Consider the following 26,966-nt stretch of genomic DNA (forward strand, 5'->3'; position numbering starts at 1 on the left):
ATGTTACAGCATAGTGGATGGGATTTGTACAAATCCCATGCCCACTATGCGTTCCCGTGCTCCTGCGACTCACCCGCGGAGACGGACATGCGGTGCGTCTTCACAGACCACCGCATGTCATTTTCTCTTGCGGAGACGCTGGTCTCCGCAAGAGAAATTCTACCAGTGCAATGGAAAGGATGCGGTGAAGCCGCATATGTTCAATGAACACATGCGGCTTCACCTGCATGCAGTGCTTTGAACGCAGAATCAAGTATGCTGCGTTCAAAGCGCTACCATTCCTGACGGTGTGCACATACCCTAAAGATGCACTTAACTTTGATTTGCAATAGATTGCCAGCTGTATAGTCAATCCCTACTTGTGCAATACTCTTGAATTTTTCAGTGTTTCAATGTTCGGTTCGTTCCAGTTTGGCAAACTTCCCGATGTTTGCCGAATAATTCGCCGAATAATTTGTCGAACATACCGAACCCCATTGGATTCAATGGTTCAATGGGAGGCAATACCAAACACATACACAACACCTTCAAACAGGCCCAAAAGCTGCCAAAACAGATCAAATTAGGGGCAGACACCAGGAAAGTGGCATCAATTGACCCACAGTACAAGTATTATAATTATTATTATTATTTATTAATATAGCGCCATTTATTCCTTGGCGCTTTACATATGAAAAGGGGTCACTGACTGGTACAGAAGGAGAGAGGACCCTGCCTGTGAGGGCTCACAAACAATCTACAAAGGATGGGTGAGGATACAGTAGGTGAGGGTAAAGCTGGTCATGCAGCGGTATGGTGAAGCGAGGGTTACTGCAGGTGGTACGCTTGTCGGAGGAGGTGGGTCTTCAGCTTCCTTTTGAAGGTGTCCACAGTAGGCAAGAGTCTGATGTGTTGGGGTAGGGAGTTCCACAGAAGGGGAGATACATGGGATAAATCTTGTATGCGACTGTGGCAAAAGGAGATAAGAAGGAAGTATAAAAGGAGATCTTGTCAGCAAAGGAGGTGCGCAGGTAAGTACAAGGAGACTAGGTCACAGATGTATGGTGGAGACAAGTTTTGAATGGCTTTGTATGCCAAAGTTAGGGTTTTCAACTAGAGTCTCTGGGAAACAGGGAGCCCGCGCAGGGATTCACAAAGAGGGGAAGCCGGAAAACAGGTGGATTAATCGGCCAGCAGAGTTTAGGATAGGTTGGGGGGATGCAAGAGTGGTAGAACGGAGGCCACAGAACAGGAGGTTGCAGTAGTCGAGGCAGGAGATGATGAGGGCGTGCACTGGTGTTTTTGTAGATTCATGGTTGAGGAATGTGCGGATCCCGGAGATATTTTGGAGTTGGAGTCAGCAGCAAGTGGAAAGGGCTTGGATCTGGCGTTTGAAGGAGAAATCAGAGTAAAGCTTGTGGGACTGGGGAGAGTGGGCTGCCATTGACTGATGGATAGGTCATTTGGCGGGGATGAATGAGATGGTGGAAAGATGATGAATTCGGTTTTATCCATGTTAAGTTTTAGAAATCTAGCAGAAAGATGATATAACGGACAAATATTGTAGGATTCTGGTTAGTAAGGAGGTAATATCTGGTCCAGAGAGGTAGATCTGTGTGTCATCAGCAAAGAGGTGATACTGAAAGCCATGAGACTCTATGAGTTGTCCCAGGCTGATGAGATGAGGAGATGGTGTGTGAGTGGGAGACACTAAATGCCCTGTCTGTTAGGTATGAGGAGATCCAACAAAAGTCCAAGTCTGTAATGCCAAGAGAATCAAAAGTCTGTGGTAAGAGGGAATGGTCTACTGTGCCAAAGGCAGATGTCAGGTCCAGGAGGAGGTGGACAAACTAGTGTCGCTTGGATTTGGTGGTTAGTAGGTCATTGGTGACTTTATTGAGGACAGTTTCAGTGGAATGCTGCGGTCAGATGCCGTATTGTAAGCGGTCAAAGAGGGAGCAGGAGGAGAGGTGGGAGGACAGTTAAAAATGGACATGTTGTTCCAGTAGTTTGGATGCATAGGGGAGAAGTGAGATGGGGTGATAGTTAAATGAAATAGAGAGAGGGGTCGCTCACTGTTCTGTTTGGGTGCTCTAAAGAAAAGAAGTTTTCCAATTGCAAAAAGAACTTCGGCACTCCAGTAATATTGATGCAAAATGACTTTATTGCAGAAAATTGATCCCTTGATTGAAAAACCACAAATTATATCTTATATCACCAGCCTCAGCCTCCCAAGTAGGTGGGATTACAGGGACGCGCCACTGCACCCGGCGATAGTTAAACACAGAGGATGGGTCAAGGGAGGGCTTTTTGAGAATGGGTGTGATCGAATCATGAGAGGAAGACACCAGTTGTTAGTGAAAGGTTGAAGAGGTGGGTTACGCTTGGGATAAAGACTGTGGTAAGGTTTGGAATGAGGTGGGATGGTATTGGGTCAAGTTCACAGGTGGAGAGATGTGATTTGTAGATTAAAGATGATCTTTCATGATGGCGGAGAAGCTGGTTTTGTAAGAGGAGAGTTTACTAGTTATGAGGAGGGGCTGTGGGGACCTTAAGCAAAAGCTTTGCCTTAGGCTGTCAATCTTCTGGTTGAAGAATGAGGCAAAGTCTTCAGCTGAGATGAGAGGAGAGGGAGGGGGAGCTGGTGGACAGAAGAGAGAATTGAAAGTACTGAATAGCTGTTTAGGGTTGTGAGACAGGTATGATATGAAAAATGAGAAGTAGGTTTGTTTTTCTGCCGTGAGCAATTGTGCAGCATCTTGACAACTTCTTTTACTGGACGGGCTACTTCACTCCCTTTCTTTGGCAGCCGCACAGCTTTGTAGATGTGGGCCAGAAAGAACATGTGCTCCAGTAGATGGAAGCGCTGCATCAAGAGGCCTCTGCTCCACTTCCTCCACCTTAACATCACACACAGTACAGTCCTCAGAGGTGGCACCCTAACTACCCTTGCTTCCCCCCGCTTCACAACTCTCCAACCACCCAACTGACTGTGGGGAACCACAGATGGGCGAGTCTGCAGAGCTGTTCACACATTCTATTCTGGGGCATCAGAGGTCTGATCCAAAGCGCTTCACAGACTCCACAAGAGGAAAGCATGTGCAATAAATCCCCAAATTTTTTTCAGTTTGATCCGTGGCCGGAAAAACTAGGGTCCGAGCAGAATGCAAACCCTCATCACCAGATGTTAATCCCCTGGGGGTGGAGGCGATCCTGATGAGACTCAGATACTTGAGGCGCACTCGGACTGTACTGTGCTGTCAGAGCCGGAAGAGGAGGAGAGTGACTCTCAGGGCGAGAACAGAGAACAAATAGGATAACAATAAGGTTGTAGATGCCACTTGGTGTGAACTTAGAGGCATGCAGCCAATTTGCTCAGCAGAATAGGTGGAGGAGGAAGACGAGGAGGTTATGTTGCAGCTTCCCGCACAGACACAGAGTTATACAACCATGACAAGCACTGCATCCTCAGCCCCAACTCTGGCAGTGGCCAGCATTGTTTCTTGGTCTTTAGTTGCCTAGCCTGGGTCTTTTTTGAGATTGCAAAAGATGACACAACTCAAGTTATCTGCCAACTTTGTTAAAAATGACAGAGTAGAGTAAAAAAAAAAATGCAATAATTTGACTACTACATGCATGAACTGGCACATGAGCGATCAACATGCGTTAATCTGGAAATCTCACTGTGCTAAAATGCAGACTAGCTTATCTCGCCAACCATCGGCCGCCCCATCAAATGCATCTTCTGCTTCTTCCTTCTCCGTCACAGTGGCAAGTGTTCTCTCACAGGTTTCCAGCTGCAGAGCCTCTACTTGTTTACCCACTACAGACGGTGTGAGTGAGAGCCTGTCAGCTGTTACGGAAGTGGACATGCCTGCTGTTTTTGACTGATCTCAGACACCGAACACACCCCATCTTTCTCAATCCACCGTAACATCTCCATCTGCACCTCTCTCACAGTCAAGCAGCTTGTCTTTACCCTACTCCACCTTCTCTAAGCACAGCAGCCAGCCCTCAATCCCACAGTTGTGGTCATATAAAAGATAGATTCCTCCTACACATGCCAAACCAAAGAGCTTGAACTTCACCATCTCCAATATGTTGACCACGGAAATGCTGCCTCTCCGCCTGGTGGTTACAGATGGTTTCTGAAAGCTGATGGCTGTCGAAGTCCCCCAGTATCAGTTGCCCAGTCGCCATTACTTCTCTAAGAAAGCTGTGCCTGTGCTACACCACCATGTAGCAGAAAACATCACCCGTTCCTTGAAAAAATCTAGGTCTGACAGTGCATTTTACCACTGACACCTGGACAAGTGAGTATGGCTAGGGGCGTTACATCTCGCTGACGGGCACTGGGTGACTCTGGTGGCTTTGGGGGCAGGTGGGGAATGGGCGGCTCCAAAAGTCTTGGAATCCCCAAGGCTTACAGGGCACTTCAGGATGGAGTACTAAACCACTACCCACCAGCAGATGGAGAACTAACCTAGTAGACAAAAGGGGTTGGAAAACTAAACTACTAAACACCTAAAGTTGGAGAATGAAACAAATACACACTAATACATGGAGAACCAAACTAATATACAACAGGGGTTTGAGAACTAAACTACTAAATAGCTAGGGTTGGAGAACGAAACAAATACACACCAAAAGATGGAGAACTAAACTAATAGACAAAATGGGTTGGAAAACGAAACTATTAAACAGCTAGGGTTGAAGAACTAAACTACTACACACCATGGGATGGAGAGCTAAACCACTAGACACCAAGGTGTAACTATGTCACTAGACACCAAGTCTTGCAATCCCCAACATTTCCAAGACAACTCTGTATCTGACACTTCCTCCAGTGTTTCTGCCTCCTCCACCTCCTCTAGGGCCTCCACCTGCACCCTCAACTTCTGCCTTAATGAGACACGCATTCCAACAGTGCTGAGAGAATTTCCCCACCTCCGTACTGTGCAGCTACGGCTCTCCTACATCATCTCTCATACAGATCAAGAGTTGTGGACAGCCATCCATACCGAGTTTGAGCAATGGCTGTCTCCACTGAACCTGCAGCCAGAGAAGACCGTGTGCGATAACGGTGCAAACCTAGTGGTGGCCCTACGTCGAGGCAGCCTCACACACATGCCTTGCATGGCTCGCATCCTAAAACTGATGGTACAGCAATTTCTATCCCGGCCTGGGTGCGCTGCTGCGGAAACCACGATCTCTGTGTGCTCATCTCCACCATTCGCAACCCGCGGGTCATCGACATGCGTCACTACAGAAATCTTTCGGTCTACCAGTTAACCGGTTGATATGCGATGTGCCGACATGGTGTAATTCAACTCTGCACATGTTGCAGCGACTGTGGCAGCAGCGACGACCCCTGATGCAGTATCTCATGTCGTATAGCCTGGACAAACGCAGTACGGACGTGGTTCAAAATCACACTTGCGGAGTGGACACAGATGAAGGACCTCTGCATCCTTCTGCATATTTTCAAAATGGCTACTAAGATGGTTAGCGCTGACGATGCCATCATCAGCATCACTATTCCGGTCATCTACATGCTGAAGCACACTTTGAGTAATCTGCGGGAGGAGTTGGTCATCCCAGGGAAAAAAGAGGAAGAAGATAAAGCAGAAGAAGATGTGGAAGAATAACAATATCTCTAAGTTCTGGACTGTCGTTGCACAGGAAGTTGCCATGGGAGGATGGATTACAGTGATCAAGGGGGGAGGATGCGGAAGGGTTAACAATATCTCTAAGTTCCAGTCTGTCGTCTCACAGGCGGTTGCCATGGGAGGAACAAATGGAGGAGGACAGGGAGGAAGAGGCGATGGACACGCAACAGTTAGGAGATGAAGAGGATAATGATTCCCTCTCTGTTGTCCGTGCTTGCCAGGAGGGGATGGAGGAAGCAAGCTTGAGTGTTATACCGCCACCAACACACTTATGGACTTGGACCTCATGAAAGAGACCGACCGATGAGTGCCTTCTTGCAGCACTATCTGCAGCATGATTGTTGCATGTATTGTTAGGATTAGAAATAGTGCTGACTATTGGATTGCCACTCTGTTCGATCCACGGTACAAAAGTACAATTTGCCAGTTGCTTACCCCCCTGGAAATGGACGCACCCATGCTGCAGTATCAAAACATGCTTGAAGACAATCTTGAGAGTGGTTTTCCCCAAGACAGCAGTGAGGCAGACAGTGTGCATCGTAGTGATAGACTTCCAACCCCGGGAACATTGAGTCGTCAACACAAAAACAATGGCAGCCTTGCAGTGCTGGGGTCCTGGGTTCCAATCCCACCAGCGACAACATCTGTAAGGAGTTTGTATGTTCTCCCAGTGTTTGCGAGAGTTTCCTCCGGGTACTCATTTTTATTCCCACACTCCAAAGACATACTGACAAGAAATTTAGATTGTGAGACCCAATGGGGACAGTGCCACTAATGTCTGTAAATGTCTGTAAAACGCTGTGGAAATATTGGCACTAGTGTTGAGCGAGCATGCTCGACACTGCTAGGTACTCGCCCGAGCATCTCACTACTCGGGATGTTCGGTGAGCACCAAGCATTTTCGGGTTACTCAGGCGGGAGCTCGGGTCTCCGCCCTGCATGTTTGGTGCTCTTTACAGAGCCAATGAACATGCAGGGATTGCCAGCCAGTCACTGTAATGCCGCAGCCATGTTTGTGGGCATTACAGTGATTGGCTGGCCGCACAGCGTCACCTCGAGTATTTAAAACCGGGCGCCGCCATCTTGGACACAGTCGCTCTGGATCAGACGGTGTAGGGAGAGTGCTGCTGAGCTAGGGAGAGATTTATACTGCAAAATAGGTAGTGTAGGGTCTCTAAAGCCTGGAAAAATCAAACAAACAGACCTTCTGAGGACTAATATCCATCCCAGATGTCAGGCAGGCAGGCTGTATAGAAGAAGCAGTGGTTATACCAACAAACACTGCATTACAGTCCTGTGTGCTGCTGCTGCTGCTCAAATTACTACACTTAGCCCCAGGTCTCAGGGGCCAGGAAAAAATCCTTTTTTTTCATCTAAATCCTCTTTTTTTTTTCCCTCAGTCAGACTGTACAAATACCCATCTTATTAACCTTTTGGTATCCCCCCCCCCCCACAAAAAAAAATTGAGTGTGTCTGTGAGCGTTCAGACACAAATATATCTGTTTAAAAGAGTCTGGTGTAGGCCAGAGAACTAGAACTGTGGTTTTCCTCTTCCACGGTTCAAATCTGGGTGTAATCCACCTTTTTGCCTTTTATCCATAAAAAAAACAGTTTGAGTGTCTCGCTGACTGTTCAGACACAAATATATTTGTTTAAAAGATTCTGGTGTAGGCCAGAAAAATAGAACTGTGGTTTTCCTCTTCCACAGTTCAAATCTGGGTGTAATCCACCTTTTTGCATAAAAAAACAGCTTCAGTGTCTCGCTGACTGTTCAGACACAAATATATCTGTTTAAAAGATTCTGGTATAGGCCAGAGAGCTAGAACTGAGGTTTTCCTCTTCCCCGGTTCAAATCTGGGTGTAATCCACCTTTTTGCATAAAAAAAAACAGCTTCAGTGTCTCGCTGACTGTTCAGACACAAATATATCTGTTTAAAAGATTCTGGTGTAGGCCAGAGAAATAGAACTGTGGTTTTCCTCTTCCACGGTACAAATCTGGGTGTAATCCACCTTTTTACCTTTTTTGCATAAAAAAAAACAGTTTGAGTGTCTCGCTGACTGTTCAGACACAAATATATCTGTTTAAAAGATTCTGGTGTAGGCCATAGAAATAGAACTGTGGTTTTCCTCTTCCATGGTACAAATCTGGGTGTAATCCACCTTTTTGCCCTTTTTACATAAAAAAAAACAGTTTCAGTGTCTCGCTGACTGTTCAGACACAAATATATCTGTTTAAAAGATTCTGGTGTAGGCCAGAGAGCTAGAACTGAGGTTTTCCTCTTCCCCGGTTCAAATCTGGGTGTAATCCACCTTTTTGCATAAAAAAAACAGTTTGAGTGTGTCGCTGACTGTTCAGACACAAATATATCTGTTTAAAAGATTCTGGTATAGGCCAGATAACTAGTACTTGGGATTTTACCCCTTCCACGGTTCAAATCTGGGTGTAATCCACCTTTTTGCATAAAAAAAAACAGCTTCAGTGTCTCGCTGACTGTTCAGACACAAATATATCTGTTTAAAATATTCTGGTGTAGGCCAGAGAAATAGAACTGTGGTTTTCCTCTTCCACGGTACAAATCTTGGTGTAATCCACCTTTTTACCTTTTTTACATAAAAAAAAACAGTTTGAGTGTCTCGCTGACTGTTCAGACACAAATATATCTGTTTAATAGATTCTGGTGTAGGCCATAGAAATAGAACTGTGGTTTTCCTCTTCCATGGTACAAATCTGGGTGTAATCCACCTTTTTGCCTTTTTTACATAAAAAAAACAGTTTGAGTGTCTCGCTGACTGTTCAGACACAAATATATCTGTTTAAAAGATTCTGGTGTAGGCCAGAGAAATAGAACTGTGGTTTTCCTCTTCCACGGTTCTAGTCTCCTTTATATTACCCTTTTGCCATTGATAGTGCGAGTGTAAGCTATTTTACTTCATTTACAATGGGCAAGGCGCGTGGCTAGGGACGTGGAACTGGACGTTCTGGTGATGGTGCATGCAGACGACGGAGCCGTGGCCAAGGTGAAAAGGTGGCACAACCAACAGCCACATCCTCTCGCTTCCAGTTCTTGACTGAATTACTAGGGAAGCACACAACAACACCACTATTGCCAACTGATCAGTGTGAACAGGTTATTAATTGGATAGAAGATAATTCTTCCAGTCACCTGGGCACCACCACCTCCGGTCTGTCTTCCACACGGTCAAGTCTTAGTATCCGTGATTCTCGACCTCATACTCCTCCTCACCCTGATGCTCCTTCCTCCCACCATGCCGAGTGTCGTCAGACAGCAACTGATCCCACAGTTGGACACTCTGAAGAGCTGTTCACTGGTCCATTTCCATATTTGGGCCCCTCGCCTGCTCCGCTTGAAGTGGTGGAAGAGGAAATCCCATGTAGCGATGGCCAAATATTTGAACAGCCACGGCCACAGGAAGGCGACGCTGGCAATTTGCCACAAGAGGTGGACGATGACGAGACACAATTGCCACGAAGTGAGGAGGAGGACCGTGGTGCGGAAGTGGAAGAGGAGGAGGTGGTGGATGATATAGTAACTGACACAACGTGGCAGGAGGACACGCAGAACAAGGCCAGCAGCATACAGGGGGAGGGAGGCAGAGTACCCCAACAGGCAGGAAGAAGCAGTGTGGTGGCTGCAGACAGAAGGCGGGCAACCGTTCACCATAACACCAACACGAGGGACATTGCCAGTACAACTGGTAGGTCTTCCAGAGTCTGGAATGTTTTTAAAGACTCTGCTGATAACCCCAAAAATGCCATTTGTACCACCTGCCAGGCCAGCATCAGCAGGGGTGACAAAACTACCAGCCTGACCACTACCAGCATGATCAGGCAAATGTCAGCAAAGCACCTGACTTTGTGGGGCGAACCCCAGGGTCCACGACCAGTGTCAGCGGGTGTCACCTCTGCTTCTTCCACTGTTGTGCATGTAAGAAAACCCCCTGTGGTACGTGCAAGGCAATCCCCTGTCCATACTGCATGGAAAGATGCCCCCTCCTCTCAGTCTTCACTTGTTATGGCAGTTTCTCAAGAAACAGCATCAACGTCCACGTCCACGTCCCACCGCAGCATTCAATTGTCCATATCCCAGACCTTTGAACGAAAGCACAAATTCACAGCCGACGCTCCACAGGCCACAGTCCTAAATTCGCACATTTCACGACTGCTTGCGTTGGAAATGCTGCCTTTTAGGCTGGTGGAGACGGAATACTTCCGCAACCTTATGGCGGTGGCCGTCCCTCGGTACTCGGTCCCCAGCCGACACTATTTTGCCCGATGTGCCATCCCCGCACTACACAAGCACGTGTCCCAAAACATCTGCCGTGCCCTCAACAACGCAGTTACTGGGAGATTCCACCTGACAACGGACACGTGGACAAGTGCTATTGGCCAGGGACAGTACATCTCCCTGACGGCACACTGGGTAAACATAGTGGAAGCCGGGACCCAGTCGAACATTGGGACGGAACACATCCTCCCCACACCGAGGATTGCAGGCCCTATGTCAGTCAGAGTTGCCCCCACAGTTTACAGCTGCTGCGCATCATCCTCCTCCTCCTCATGTTCAGCCTCCATCTCAGATATCACCACATCAGTTACAAGCTGGAAGCACTGCAATACTGCCTCAGCCAAGCGGCAACAGGCTGTGCTGAAACTCATAAGCTTAGGTGATAAACATCACACTGCTTGTGAGTTGTGGACAGCTGTGAAAGAGCAGGCAGATCTGTGTCTGAGACCGCTGAACCTACATCCAGGCATGGTCGTGTGTTACAATGGCCATAACCTGGTGGCGGCTCTGAGGCGAGGCAAGATCACACACGTACCATGCCTGGCTCATGTGCTTAACTCCGTGGTTCAGCAGTTTCTTAAATCGTACCCCAAGTTGCCAGATTTGCTCGTCAAAGTACGCCGTCTGTCAGCTCATTTTCGGAAGTCGGCTACAGCTTCCGCTGCCTTTGCTGTGTTGCAGCAGCGTTTGCAGCTTCCGGCACACCGACTGGTGTGTTATGTCCCCACATGTTGGAACTCTACCCTCCACATGTTGCAAAGGATCTGTGAGCAGAAGAGAGCAGTTATGGAGTACCAGCTGCAACAAGGCCGTCGATATTCAGGTCAGACTCCACACAGACCTCAGGAGTGGACCTGGATGTCTGACATATGTACCATCCTGACAAACTTTGAGGAGTCCACCAAGATGGTGAGTGGCGATGACGGCATCATTAGCGTCAGCATCCCACTTGTCTGTCTTTTGCAAAGCTCTCTGCAGAGAATTAAAGAGGAGGCATTGCAGCCAGAGTATGATGAGATGCATCAAGAAGCCGTAGCGGGCGATTACACACTGCCCAGCCTCATCTCATCCCAACGTGCATTGGGGGACAATGAGGGAGAGGAGGAGGAGGAAGAACAGGAGCTGGTATCATGCGCTCTAGACGGTAGTACCAGTACAACTGTCATACCGTTGGTTCAGCGTGGGTGGCTGAGGACAGGGGGGAGGAGGAGGAGGAGGAGAGCATGGTCAGTCGTCATCTTGGTGAGGACATGGAAATTTTGCCCGTTACCAGTCTGGCACGCATGGCTGACTTTATGTTACGCTGCCTTAACCGTGACCCTCGCGTTGTCAAAATGTTGGGTGACAGTCATTGCTGGTTGGTGACACTTTTGGACCCCCACTACAAGGAGAACTTTCACTCTCTTATTACTGAGGTGGAGAGGTCTACAAAAATGGGGCAGTACCAGAAGGCCCTTGCTGCAGAACTGTTAAAAAAATTCCCATCTGAACATGCTAGCGGCAGAGGTCACAGTTCGTTACCCAACCAAGGCATACAAGCGAGAGAGACGCAACTCCAATCCAGCAGAGGCAGGGGAACACTGTCAACGTTCTGGGACAGTTTTCTGAGACCCGCCCAGCTTACAGGCCCTGAGGCGCGGGGTACTCTCACAAGGAATGGAAAGTTTCAAAAGATGGTGAGGGAGTACCTTGCCCACCGTACCAGCATCCTCTGTGATTCCTCTGTGCCTTTTAATTATTGGGTATCCAAGCTGGATACTTGGAATGAATTCGCTCTGTACACCTTGGAGGTCCTGGCCTGCCCTGCCGCTAGCGTGTTATCGGAGCGTGTTTTTAGTGCCGCTAGGGGAATTATAACTGATAAGCGCATTCGTCTGTCAACTGACAATGCTGACAAGCTGACCCTTATCAAAATGAACAAGGGCTGGATTGGGCCAGACTTCTGATCACCACCAAATGACAGCAGAGTAACATAAAGTCAAATCCACTGTGTTATTTCGGGAGGTGTATTCCCATGCACCGCTTCACACCCACACATGGGTATACGCTTCCTAAGTTCAGCTGTTTTTTGCTCTTCTCCTTATCCTCAGCCTCCACCACCACTATACCCCCAGGGTGACTGTGGTCCATGTTGCCAGCATTGCAAGTTCCTCCGTCCTAATTTTTGGCAGCTTTTGCATGGAAGGCATAGGCAAAGACTATGGGAGACCCACTCCCCAATATTGGGAATAATGTTTTTAATATGCTGTACTGCATGGCTCTTGTAAGGGGCATTGCAAGTTCCTCTGTCCTAATTTTTGGCAGCTTTTTCTTGGAAGGCATAGGCAAAGACTATGGGAGACCCACTCCCCAATAATGGGAATAATGTTTTTAATATGCTGTACTGCATGGCTCTTGTAAGGGGCATTAAAGTCGTCTTGTTAAGCTACTGTGACCTCCACGTCTCTTCCAAGGGTCATTGATATTGTCTTTTTATTCCACTGTGACCTACACGTCTCTTCCAAGGGGCTTTAAAACTGTCTTGTTAAACCACTCTGAACTCCACGTCTCTTCCAAGGGGCATTAAAATTGTCTTGTTAAGATACTGTGACCTCCACGTCTCTTCCAAGGGTGATTGATATTTTCTTTTTATTCCACTGGGACCTCCACCACTCTTCCAAGGGGCATTGATATTGTCTTTTTATTCCATTGCGACCTCCACCACTCTTCCAAGGGGCATTGATATTGTCTTTTTATTCCACTGTAATCTCCACCACTCTTCCAAGGGGCATTGATATTGTCTTTTTATTCCACTGGGACCTCCACATCTCTTCCAGGGGGCATTGATATTGTCTTTTTATTCCACTGTGACCTCCACCACTCTTCCAAGGGGCATTGATATTGTCTTTTTATTCCACTGCGACCTCCACCACTCTTCCAAGGGGCATTGATATTGTCTTTTTATTCCACTGTAACCTCCACCACTCTTCCAAGGGGCTTTGATATTGTCTTTTTATTCCACTGGGACCTCCACGTCTCTTCCAAGGGGCATTAAAACCGTCTTGTTAAAACACTCAGAACTCCACGTCTCTTCCAAGGGGCATTAAAATCATCTTGTTAAGCTACTGTGACCTCCACGTCTCTTTCAAGGGTCATTGAAATTGTATTTTTATTCCACTGGGACCTCCACCAATCTTCCAAGGGACATAGATATTGTCTTTTTATTCCACTGCGACCTCCACCACTCTTCCAAGGGGCATTGATATTGTCTTTTTATTCCACTGCGACCTCCACCACTCTTCCAAGGGGCATTGATATTGTCTTTTTATTCCACTGGGACTTCCACGTCTCTTCCAAGGGGCATTAAAACCGTCTTGTTAAACCACTCTGAACTCCACGTCTCTTCCAAGGGGAATTAAAACCATCTTGTTAAGCTACTGTGACCTCCACGTCTCTTCCAAGGGGCATTAAAACCGTCTTGTTAAACCACTCTGAACTCCACAGCTCTTCCAAGGGGCATTGAAATGTTGTTTTTAATTACCTTTAACTTCCACGACTTTTCTAACTGGCATTGCATTTCCTCCTAATTTTAGTCAGCTTTTGCTTTTCAATGCATAGGCAAACACTAAGGGAGACCCACTCCCCAATAATAGGTAGAAGGTTTTTAGTATGCTGAAATCCACGTCTGTTTCAAGAGGCATTGCAGTTCCTCATAATTTTTGGAAAGCCTTCCATTCACTGCTTAGGCCAAAAGTGTAAAGGAGACACAGTTGCTATAAATGGAAAAAATGGTTTAGTGAAGGCCCTCTGACCTCCATGTCACTTCCAAGGGGCATTGCAGTGCCTCAAAATTTTTGGTAGGCATTGCACTCACTGTATGCCCTATAACTGTGTAGCCGAACCTCTCCTTTTGATACAGAAACATATCCTACAAGACAAGTGTGGTTGACTGGCCTCATATTGATGTGAATGGTCCCTGTTCCTCCTGCTCTTTCTCCTTTGCCGCCACCTCATCCATCATTCATCACCTGAAGCTTTGTTTTAACAGGAATCATAGAACTGGGATAGTAGCAGGAAAACATCCAACAATCCTCGGAGGATGTAGTATATGCGCCAAAACACTGACCACCTCAGGCATAGCCGCTACTACATACATGCACTTGCATTCCAAGGAACAGAAAGCTAAGGAGATGGATGGCCTCATGATCATGAATAATTTACTCGTTGTGTAGGAGGCCGACCACTGCTGCTGTTTACCTTCTGAACTTTGTGTTGAAGCCTGATTGACCCAGGACCCGCAATCCTCTATGTCTGTAGGACGTGTTGCATCCCAGTGTCCAACTGCGTCCCGGCTTCCACAATATTAACCCAGTGTGAAGGCGTCAGTGAGATGGACCATCCCTAGCCACATTCACTTGTCCATGTGTTTGTGGTTAGGCTGTCCTTCCCACTAAATGCACTGGCGAGGGCACAGGTAATGTTTTGGTATGCGCGCTTGTGTATAAGGCGCACCGGGACAAATAGGGGCGGCTGGGGACCATTTATGGACACCCGGCCGCCCTCAGGTGGCAGGGGACCGTGTGTGGGCACCCGGCCGTGGGGCGGCTGGGGACCGTTTATGGACACCCGGCCGCCCCCTGGGGACTGGGGACCAAGCGTGGACACCCAGCCGCCGGGCGGCTGGGGACTGAGTAAGGATACCAGGCCGCCGACGCAGCCATGACGTGGTGGCCAGATTCCGCCTCCACATGCCTTAAAGGCCCAATTTAAAGTGCAAGCAAGCAAGCACTATGGTATTGCAGCCTAGGGGTGGGTGGGTGGCAGGCTGCATACTTGTGCTTGCATTGCAAGGAATGGGGGAGGTACAATTGAACACTGCCCTGGGACAAGGACTTGCACAGGGATAGTTGCAAGTCAGCATCTTCTGATGTGGCAAGGATCACTTCTGATGGGCACACTTTTAGGCAGTGACCTGGGTGTCAGAGATGCTTCCAGGGGTCTTCCCCATGCTGTTCCCATGTCTTTTCAGCACAGTATGCATGTGTCACACAGTACATGGTCAGATAAGGTTGTAAAATGTTAAAATGACATTTCCGGGTGAATGCATTTGTCACGGTTGAAAGCAATACAAAAGTGCCAAAACGCATAAAAAATGCTACTTGTGAACATAGCCCAAGGTGTGGAGGAGTATTTTTTTGGGGTTATTTATTTTACCTTATACACAAGTCTTTACCCTGGAAAGGATGTTCCTTAACATATTTCACAGGAAAACAGTTTCAGTTTAGTTTTTAAACGTTTTATTGTGAGCCCGTAAAGGTGGCTTAATACCTCTGACCATGTTGTTGACAGCAGTGACCTGGGGGTCAGAAATGCTTCCTGGGGCGATCCCCATGCTGTCCCCATGTCATTTGAGCACTGTCACAATCGTTTTAGGCACATTTTAGGCTTTCTACAGACTGCCGGGGGTGCCGCCGCAAAAATGCTCGGGTCTCCCATAAACTAACATTGGGCTCGTTGCTCGGGTCGAGCACCCGAGTATCACGGTGAGCTCGGCCCGAGCTTCGAGCACCCGAGCATTTTAGTGCTCAAACAACACTAATGGAACTATATCAGTGAGTAAAATAAATAAATAAATAGAAATTGATGGCACTTTAGTTTTATCTGCACATAATTATTGGAAATTTTTGGTTTTCAAGTTGGGTCTCCTTTATTTGTGTTGCCTGAATTTGGCAGAGCTCTCAGAATACCAGGCCTACACCTTTCATTCATCTACCAGTTACTGATCAAACTTTAAGCTTGAAATACTGCTCCAAGCCCTGTCCAATGCTTAAATGTGGTATGGTTTCAGGTCCATGATATTAGCACTAAGAATTTATATTGTGAAATGTGGACTCCTGGCTGGAGCATAATACTAGCACGAAATAATTAAAAGACAAAATGTGGCCTGCTTCATGTAGCACGGTGTTAACAGAAAAAAATAGATTTTTTACTGTGGATGAGCCTTTGATTCAGCAGAAACTCAGCTCAAAAGAATTACAACCTCAGATGTGGCCTACTTTTTGTAGCACTGTAGTAACAGAACAAATTTATATTTTATCATGTCAACCCCTATATGGAGAAGAATATCAGCACCAAAGAAGCTCAAATGTGGCCTAGTTTGTGTAGCACTGTAGTACCAGCAAATATTGAGATTAAGTAATGTGAACCCCTGGATGGAGAACAATATCATCAACAAAAAATTACTAGCGTCGATGTGGCCTTCAGTATCATGTTAGTAACAGAAGAAATTAGATTTTTTTTTTTACTGTGGATGAGGCCTGTATACAGAAGAATCTCAGCATCTAAAAATTACAAGCACAAATGTGGTCTGCTGTATACATCACGGTAGTAAGACAACAAAGTTAGATTTTATCATGTGTACCCCTGTATGGAGAACAATATCATCACCAAAGAATTTGAAATATCTAATGTAGCCTGCTATAGGTAGCACAGTAGTAAGAAAACCAATTTCAATGTTATCATGTGTACTACTGTATGGAGAGCAATATCAGCACCCAAAATTTCAAACTGACATCTGGCCTGCGGTATCACATTACTAACAGAAGAAGTAATCTTTTTTTCTGTGGATGAGGCCTGTACAAAATAGAATATATGTTCCTAACAATTTCAAACTGACATCTGGCCTGCTGTATGACGTTAGTAACAGAAGAAATAATTTATTTCACTGAGGATGAGGCCTGTTTACAATAGAATATATGCTCCAAACAATTTCAAACTGACATCTGGCCTGCTGTATCACGTTAGTAACAGAAGAAATAATTTTTTTTTTACTGTGGATGAGGCCTCTATACAGTAGAATATATGCTCCAAACAATTTCAAACTGTCATCTGGCCTGCTGTATCACTTTACTAACAGAAGAACAATTTTTTTTTTACTGTGGATGAGACCTGTACAAAATAGAATATACAGTGGGTATGGAAAGTATTCAGACCCCTTTAAATTGTTTACTTTTTTTTTCATTGCAGCCATTTGGTAAATTCTAAAAAGTTCATTTTTTTTCTCATTAAAGTACACTCTGCAACCCATCTTGACTGAAAAAAACAGAAATGTAGAAATTTTTGCAAATTTATTAAAAAGAAAAACTGAAATATCACATGGTCTTAAGTATTCAGACTCTTTGCTCAGACACTCATATTTACAGTAAGTCACATGCTGTCCATTTCCTTGTGATCCTCCTTCAGATGGTTCTACTCCTTCATTGGAGTCCAACTGTGTTTAATTAAACTGATAGGACTTGATTTGGAAAGTCACACACCTGTCTATATAAGACCTCACAGCTCACAGTGCATGTCAGACCAAATGAGAATCATGAGTTCAAAGGAACTGCCCAAGGAGCTCAGAGACAGAATTGTGGCAAGCCACAGATCTGGCCAAGGTTACAAAAGAATTTCTGCAGTACTCCAGGTTCCTAAGAGCACAGTGGCCTCCATAATCCTTAAATGAAAGAAGGGACTGCCAGAAGTCTTCCTAGACCTGGCAGTCCAAACTGAGCAATCGTGGGAGAAGAGCCTTGGTGAGAGAAGTAAAGAAGAACCCCAAGATCACTGTGGCTGAGCTCTAGAGATGCAGTAGGGAGATGGGAGAAAGTTCCATAAAGTCAACTATCACTGCAGCCCTCCACCAATCGGGCTTTTATGGCAGAGTGGCCCGACGGAAGCTTCTCCTCAGTGCAAGACATATGAAAGCCCGCATAGTTTTCTCAAAAAGACATGAAGGACTCCCAGATTATGAGAAATAAGATTCTCTGGTCTGATGAGACGAAGATAGAAATTTTTGGTGACAATCCTAAGCGGTATGTGTGGAGAAAACCAGTCACTGCTCATCACCTGCCCAATACAATACTAGCAGGGAAATATGGTGGTGGCAGCATCATGCTATGGGGGTGTTTCTCAGCTGCAGGGACAGGACGACTGGTTGCAGTTGAAGGAAACATGAATGCGGCCAAGTGCAGAGATATCCTGGATGAAAACCTCTTCCAGAGTGCTCTGGACCTCAGACTTGGATGAAGGTTCACCTTCCAACAAGACAATGACCCTAAGCACACAGCTAAAATAACTAAGGAGTGGCTTCACCTTCCAACAAGACAATGACCCTAAGCACACAGCTAAAATAACAAAGGAGTGGCTTCAGAACAACTCTGTGACCATTCTTGACTGGCCCAGCCAGAGCCCTGACCTAAACCCAATTGAGCATCTCTGGAGAGACCTGAAAATGTCTGTCCACCAACGTTCACCATGCAACCAGACGGAACTGGAGAGGATTTGCAAGGAAGAATGGCAGGGAATCCCCAAATCCAGGTGTGAAAAACTTGCATCATTCCCAAGAAGACTCATGGTTGTACTAGCTCAAAAGGGTGCTTCTACTCAATACTGAGAAAAGAGTCTGAATACTTATGACCATGTGATATTTCAGTTTTTCTTTTTTTAATAAATATGCAAAAATTTCTACATTTCTGTTTTTTTTCAGTCAAGATGGAATGCAGAGTGAACTTTAATGAGAAAAAAAAATAACTTTTTAGAATTTACCAAATGGCTGCAATGAAACAAAGAGTGAAACATTTAAAAGGGTCTGAATACTTTCCATACCCCCTGTATGCTCCAAACAATTTCAAACTGACATCTGGTCTGCATTTTGTGACATTACCGCCACAAAATGACAAGCTAAGATATGATGTATCACGCTAGTAACAGAAAAAAATAGATTTTTTTTACTCTTCACGAGCTCTGCATATAGCTGAATTTCACCGCCACAAAATGACAAGCTGAGATATGGCATGCTGTATCACGTTAGTAACAGAATAAAATTTTTTTTTTTACTCTCCATGAGCTCTTCATACATAAGAATTTCCCTGCCATAAAATAACAAGCTGAAATGTGGCTGTCACACCAGGTGTGAGTGCAACACAGAGAGTCACACCAGGTGTAAGTGCAACACAGAGGGGAAAGGGAATGGGAGCCCAGACACTAAGGAAAAGGGGAAGAGGTGACCTCCTAATCTGGGCTAGCATCACCCTGTCTCCCCCTAACGTCCCTATACAGTCTCTGCAGCAGTCGCCGATCACGTGCCTCTCGCTGCTATCCCTGGCATAAGGCTATAGCTGGGGGTGGAAGGAGATGAGCACTAGTCAACCTCCGCTAGCACTCTAAAGACAAAAGGGGAAGACAACACAGGGGAACAACAACTCAGCTTTAGAAGAACTCCAACAGGGCAGACGGCCTCAAGACTCCAGAGAGGACGTGGTGCTGCTTCAGCCAAGTTCCAAGTAGAAATGAGTATAACTGGCGATGCCACCTAGACATACCTGGTATATACACTCCCAGACTAAAGGGAGGTAGTCGCTGGGTCCTAAACACAGCCTCCTGTCTAGGCAGCTGTCTGCATTGCCAAACGTGGAGCTCACCTGCAAACCACTGCAGGGCGACTGTCTGTCACCTGTGACACACTTGTGACAGTGGCATGCTGTATTACATTACTAACAGGCAACATTAGATTTTTTAAGGTGTACTCGTGCATGGCGTACAACAGAAGCAGTGCACAACAGAGTTCTATGCTGAAATGTGCCCTAATGTTTTGTCTGGATCTTATTAATGGCTGGAAGGTCGATTAGACAGCCACACAGGACCCTATCTATCTAAACTATCTGATTTTGAAGAAACTATCTAAAGTCACTCAGTATCCAGGAACAGACCAGGAGCCGCCTCTCTGATCTGTTATAGTCACAAAACGGCGCTAAAACAACATGGTTGCTCTTTATATAGAGAGAGAGACATGTAATTTCAGCAGCCAATACACAAGCTCTTGTGTTTGGACATTGTTGATGGTTCTTGCGCACTGATTGGCTAGCCGTAATTTGCACATATAAAGTTAGGGGAAAAAAATTAGATTACAAGCATGCCACTCCTCTGACCTCTCCTCACCCCCTCCCCTCATCAAACACTTTCTCATACAGCACCATTATTCTAGCCAAAGTGATAAAAATAATGTAGTGGAAACGCAATCATTTCCCACACTTTTACTGAATTTTGCAAATTTTAAGTAAAAATGCTTGTGTGTCCGATCACGAATCCGAATGTGCAATGTTCATGCTGAATTTAAAATTGGCAAACTTTTTTCGAACATGTTCGCTCATCTCTACTCTTGAACTTTATGATCTGCTTGTGCATATTATTGCATGCATTCCTAATTTTTCTCCATGAGAGCCTTGTGGAGATTGTTTTTTGTAATATTAATTTATATACAGTTAGGTCCATATATATTTGGACAGAGACAACATTTTTCTAATTTTGGTTCTAGACATTACCACAATGAATTTTAAACAAAACAATTCAGATGCAGTTGAATTTCAGACTTTCAGCTTTCATTTCAGGGTATCCACATTAAAATTGGATGAAGGGTTTAGGAGTTTCAGCTCCTTAACATGTGCCACCCTGTTTTTAAAGGGACCAAAAGTAATTGTACAATTGACTCCAAGGCTATTTCATGGACAGGTGTGGGCAATCCCTTCATTACGTCATTCTCAATTAAGCAGATAAAAGGCCTGGAGTTGATTTGAGGTGTGGTGCTTGCATTTGGAAGGTTTTGCTGTGAAGTAAACATGCGGTCAAAGGAGCTCTCCATGCAGGTGAAACAAGCCATCCTTTAGTTGCAAAAACAGAAAAAACCCATCCGAGAAATTGCTACAATATTAAGAGTGGCAAAATCTACAGTTTGGTACATCCTGAGAAAGAAAGAAAGCACTGGTGAACTCATCAATGCAAAAAGACCTGGGCACCCACGGAAAACAACAGTGGTGGATGATCGCAGAATAATCTCCATGGTGAAGAGAAACCCCTTCACAACAGCCAACCAAGTGAACAACAGTCTCCAGGAGGTAGGCGTATCAATATCGAAATCTACCATAAAGAGAAGACTGCATGAAAGTAAATACAGAGGGTTCACTGAACGGTGCAAGCCACTCATAAGCATCAAGAATAAAAAGGCTAGACTGGACTTTGCTAAAAAACATCTAAAAAAGCCAGCACAGTTCTGGAAGAACATTCTTTGGACAGATGAAACCAAGATCAACCTCTACCAGAATGATGGAAAGAGAAAAGTATGGCGAAGGCGTGGTACAGCTCATGATCCAAAGCATACCACATCATCTGTAAAACACGGCGGAGGCAGTGTGATGGCTTGGGCATGCATGGCTGCCAGTGGCACTGGGTCACTAGTGTTTATTGATGATGTGACACAGGACAGAAGCAGCCGAATGAATTCTGATGTATTCAGAACCATACTGTGTGCTCAGATCCAGCCAAATGTAGCCAAACTGATTGGTCGTCGTTTCATACTACAGATGGACAATGACCCAAAACATAAAGCCAAAGCAGCCCAGGAGTTTATTAAAGCAAAGAAGTGGAATATTCTTGAATGGCCAAGTCAGTCACCTGATCTCAACCCAATTGAGCATGCATTTCACTTGTTAAAGACTAAACTTCAGACAGAAAGGCCCACAAACAAACAGCAACTGAAAACCACCGCAGTGAAGGCCTGGCAGAGCATCAAAAAGGAGGAAACACAGCGTCTGGTGATATCCATGAGTTCAAGACTTCAGGCAGTCATTGCCAACAAAGGGTTTTCAACCAAGTACTAGAAATGAACATTTTATTTACAATTATTTAATCTGTCCAATTACTTTTGGTCCCTTTAAAAACAGGGTGGCACATGTTAAGGAGCTGAAACTCCTAAACCCTTTGTTAAAGGACGAGGTTTCCCTCCAAAAATATCAGTTATTAATGGGGGAACTCTCCTACACCTCTATTCAGATCCGATATTAACTATTAACATCAAACTTGATTATTAATAATTAATATCCACTAACGTTATCTGTGCCTTATGCCATACACCAACTGAGACAAAACCGTGTGCTAATAAAAGGTATTTATTACACAAAAGTCTACAGTTAATATACTACTATTTATCCCACTAACACAGTACACAATAATAATAACAATATACAATTCCCAATTACCTATTTTCCACGCACGTTTCCTAATCAATCATGCAATATCAGACCACCCAACTATACTAACTTTCCCTATATATATATATATATATATATATATATAGATAGATAGATAGATAGATAGATAGATAGATAGATAGATAGATAGATAGATAGATAGATAGATAGATAGATAGATAGATAGATACAAGGATATCAATATCTAGTAGGGTTAGTACAGGGTATGTAGGACTAGTAAGTAAAGAAGTTACAAGGGAAGAGAGATACTCAGCCATGTGTTGTTATGTCCATCTCTCCAACAGTCAAAGAGACTAGCACATGAGTGCTCTGGGGTTTTAAGTCCAGCACAGTAAATGAGGTATTATTCCCCGCCCACTGGCTAAGGTCTTTGTTCATGTCCAACCATACTCGCAAAACCTGTTTTAGTTCATGACTGGACATTTTGTTGTTCCTCCCACAGCAGCAGCAAACAGACTGAAACACATAGGGAGATGTGAGGCCAATATATACATGTATACGTATCTGCAAACATGGCTAGCATGCAGATACATATATACATGTACAACCTAGGACACTTCCCTTTACAATCCCCCTGTTGTCGAGAACATGACAATGAAATTTGAGGGAAGTGTTGTACTGGGATTTATTTGCCTACTCAAACCCAAAATAACTGGTAACAGTTCAGGATGGAATAAAGTCTAATTCTGCACTTAGGTATTTAGACATCACCCACGTGGCCATCAGTTCTTCCCTGCCGTTCACCGTAATCTAACATCTCCATCCATAGAAAACACCTGGCTTCTTTCTTGGTCTTTAATCAAAGTTTTTTCTTTGTCATCAAAGTCTTGTTTTTTTTTTCGTCTCAGTCTTTCCTTGGTTCTGGCAATCTTCAGGTATCCGCCTATCCCAGAGCCATCATTCTACTGGTCAAACTCTGGACTGGCTTTCACCCTCACAGTCCATAGGTCGGCCAACATCATCTCGTGTACACCCCTCACCTTGCTTTCCGTTACTCTCCGACAGCTTGTTTCCGCTGGATTTTGAGTATGTCTGGCGTGATGAGACTGCTGGGTGTCACAGTCTGTAGTTGGGCCTCACAGCATTCTTTCAGCGGAGGCATGACTCCCTTCAGGGACGATTTTGCCTTAGCTCAGGGACGACTTTGCCTTTGCTCAGGAACGACTTTGCCTTTGCTCAGGAACGACTTTGCCTTTGAGTGTTGATTAAAGAAGATCGTTGAGGCGGTTCCTCCATGAATAGATACGCAGATCTTTACTAGGCAGGTCAGAATTTCTCGAGTAGGGAATGATGTCACAATACCTAAGTTGACTGCGGGAAGAAACTCCGTCTGATTCTAACAGACATTCAATCCATCCCTTACGAACTTCACAATAGCTAGGGTTGAAGTGCCAAATACCTTATAAAGTGAGGGGACCTGTCCCTAGAGAACCTAACTCTATTTCCCCATTCACACAGAACACACATTACAATTCCATTCCAAAATAAGCTTTTGGTTTGAATGCATATAGAGACTTGAGCTAAAATAGCATGTATACTAACTGATCCATAGAGCACATGCAGATCATTGACCCATGTGCAATTGGAGTTCACTACCATCTGCAAATGCATGAACACACTTACTGTGGACTGAGTATGTCCATGCACAGGTAGTTCTGCACTTACACCTAAAGTGTCTATATGTACATGACGCGCCCCCTGGGCCAGTGCTGTAGTGCGGCGCACGTGTGCGCGGGGGAATACCCGGAGCCGGATCCGATGGGGGTAGTAGTCTCCGAGTGGCGGGGACCCGGTCCGTGCCCAGGGTGGTCAAACTAAGTGTGTGGCAGTCTTTGTAGATGTTGTTTAAGTGTCGACTACGCCACCCGTTGATTTGCGGTCGCAAGGCCGCCGCTGCAGAACAGTCCGCTGAGGCCGGTGGTATGTGTGCAGCAATGGTGGTATAACCCCCAACGGGAGAGGTATGGCCTCAGGGCAGCTGGTGCGGGTGAAGGGAGTGATAGAAAGGGCGTCCCGGTACCTTTAGTGCTGGTAGTGCGATGGAACACAGAGACTGATTGCAGTTTTCAATGCTTTACTCACAGATGTTATCAGTGTCAGTCCTGCAGGTGATGACGACCCGAGCCGTGCTGCGTCCACCAGGTATGGGGCTCGACCAACCCCCAGGCAGTTCCAGAGGGTGACCTTGAACTCCTTTCTCCGTTCCTTTCTCTGGCCGTCCCCACTAGGGACCCACCCATGTCCAGCTTCCTCGGGCCTTCTGGTGGCGAAACCTATCTCCGGTTTCCCTGACCCTATGTGGCGTGCCTTCGTGGTGAGTGTAGTGAGTGGTCGCGCCAAGACCTGGCCACGACCTCCGGTTCCTGACTGAGGATAAGTGGCCTCCACCAGTTCGGGATCCGGTACCCTGATCTGCCAACCCTTCACCCGCTGACTCCTAGCGTGTTCGGGTTCCCCCTTCCTTCATGTCTCTGGGCCTTTCTCCAGGTTCCATTCCTTCCTTGTTCCTTGTTCCTTTCCTCTTGTCTTTCTCTCTCTTGCTCCCTTCAGGAGCAGCACCCAGACAGGGCTGCTGCTCCCTGTCACTACTCTTCTCCTCTTCTTCTGTCTGACTGAACTGAACTCCTAAGATGGTGCCCACCTTTTATACTCCCTCTGACACCCGAGCCCAGGTGACTAGCCACCAATGGGCTCCTTCCTATGCCCAGAGTCCCTCCCCTCTCTGCTCCTACACTACTGGGATGTTCCTCCCCCCCTCCCACTCCAGCCAGGGACAGACGCTGTCGTACCTGCACATCTACCTAGTGGGAGTACCGTTGTTCTGTCCCCCGGAAATGGGATGAGTGTAGTGCATGCAGCTAACTGAGCTCGGTCCCACACTCCATCCTTACCCGGGAGTGGAATACCACACCTCTGGTTTGAGGTGCAATACCCCTGTAGCAGCCGAGTCCTCGGGGTGCTACATACACATATGGAATTTCAGTATACAGTAAAACTCAAATTTACATTAAATTATATATACACAATATATATTGGATTCGGGGTAAAGGACTGTGTTTGTCTTATGTCCTTAACCCCCATCTCTGGCTGAGCTCATGGTGCTCAGCCTGACTTCTGTGCAGTTGGGCAGACAGTCTTTTGACCCTCCTGCAAATCAGAAACAGTCCAATATATAAGATTACAACCAGGAGGCAATGACCGGAAGAGGCAGCTTTGGGGCTTTATTACAGTCTCCTCCTCATGGCTGAAATCAAAGTGGAGATGTTTCAGCTCTGTGACAAACACAAGAGGGGTCTTCTGGCATATCTCAGGGGTATCTGGGTGAAGGTCAAGACTTCTCTCAGGAGTGATAGGTGTTCTTCAGCACTATGCTCTGCTACATCGATACCTAAAATGGGATTAAGGGAACAATACGCTCCTGGGAGTTCTCCCGGTGCAGTTATTCAACATCCTGGCACTGGATATCTTCCCTGTCCCATCAAACTCCTGTTCCTTTAGGGTGACCTCCCCCTGTTAACCTTCCTCAGCTGCCTAGCAAGTTCCTATTGCATAGGCAATGCCTTGACTCTCTTGAACCCCACAAAGTGAATGCAATTTTTCTTTAGTATGCTCCTAGTCAATTGCTTCTGATTCCCATACAGACACCCCTTCCAGTTTTTCACAATACAAAAGAGTAACACACAGCCCTCGCAGCTACTTATTCTCCTATACATAGCTTCAAACAGACTACACAGAGACAAAGGCTCATCGTGTATAGTTGGCTTGAACTAATTCAGGATTTCTGGAGTAACATCCCAGTTTGCCAGCCTCATGCCTCATCATGAAACTGCCCATCCCTGGGTTTGGTACTCCCCGTTGCCACATACTACCTTTTAAGATATGTAGGCAACCACAACCAGCTGGAACTTCAAGGCCTAGGTGCACAATATATACCTATTCACACCTTTCTACCTATCTTAGTCCATGCCGAAAAACCAGCTCACTCGTGGATACGGCTCTGTTATCAAAGGGAAAATGTTAATACACTTAGGAAGACTAAACGTCAAACTAAGGTTCACTATTTTAATTGTATCATGCATCAAGATTTAAACAAAACCAGGTTATCCGTCCAAACTTCAAGGTCTAAGCACAGAGTATAACACGACACTCCATCGTGTACGTCAGTTACCTGTCCATGCTTCTCTGCCTGTCTTAGCTCACGTAATACACCCTTTATTCAATCCAAAATGCACAGAAAAAAAACAAAAACAAACCATTAACAAATTATCCGCCTGAACTTCAAGGCTTAGGTGCACAATGTACACCTGTCCACACCTCTCTACCTATCTTAGTCCATGCAGCAAAACCAGCTCATCCACGGATGTGGCTCTATTACCAAATGAAAACAAAACAAAAAAATAAAATACACATTCCTGTGATCTGTGCTACTCTTAACCTTATGAATCCTATGGAAAAACTGGAGCTAAAAATAAAAGTACCAGCAAATAAACCTCATTTACTTGACAGGGGGTCTGATAGAAAACAGAAAACAACCAGCACACTAACAAATATACATTGCATACACATTGAGACTCCTATAAAGCCGTTCTGCCACCTGTCTGAGCCTCACAGGTCTAACGATATATTTAAACTGTAAAAGAACAAACCTAGTAACAACAGAACATTAAAATAAACTAATAAGACAAAACAACTGTATACATATAGAACAGAACAGGTCTGTTAGATACTCTGCTGATGGAGTTAAAATCAAGGCCTTACTAGGGAGCAAAATTTACCCTTTCATCCTTTGCTTGTAGTCGGCCATTTTGACACATCTGCACATGGTGGGGCACATGAGACTGAGAGAAAATACTATTTTGTCTCTGTAAATGTCTGTTCTCCATGCTGGACTTCTCACAATTAATTGTGCAATGACAATTCCTTGCAATGTGTCCAAATTGACCACATTT

At 45.5% G+C, this 26,966-nt stretch overlaps 1 long non-coding RNA gene across 1 annotated transcript in view; it reads right to left on the reverse strand.

The window, feature by feature from the left end:
• LOC141264341 (uncharacterized) overlaps positions 1-22,352 on the reverse strand; it is a 74,753-nt gene extending 52,401 nt beyond the window's left edge. Inside the window, exon 1 of the long non-coding RNA XR_012319893.1 lies at positions 22,251-22,352. This is a non-coding gene — a long non-coding RNA (uncharacterized lncRNA). The remainder of the gene's footprint in view (positions 1-22,250) is intronic.
• Positions 22,353-26,966: the final 4,614 nt, after the last annotated feature.

Source organism: Phyllobates terribilis, unplaced genomic scaffold (assembly GCF_046119375.1).
Source record: "Phyllobates terribilis strain yellow unplaced genomic scaffold, ASM4611937v1 Scaffold_4__5_contigs__length_816908805, whole genome shotgun sequence".
Taxonomy (NCBI): domain Eukaryota; kingdom Metazoa; phylum Chordata; class Amphibia; order Anura; family Dendrobatidae; genus Phyllobates; species Phyllobates terribilis.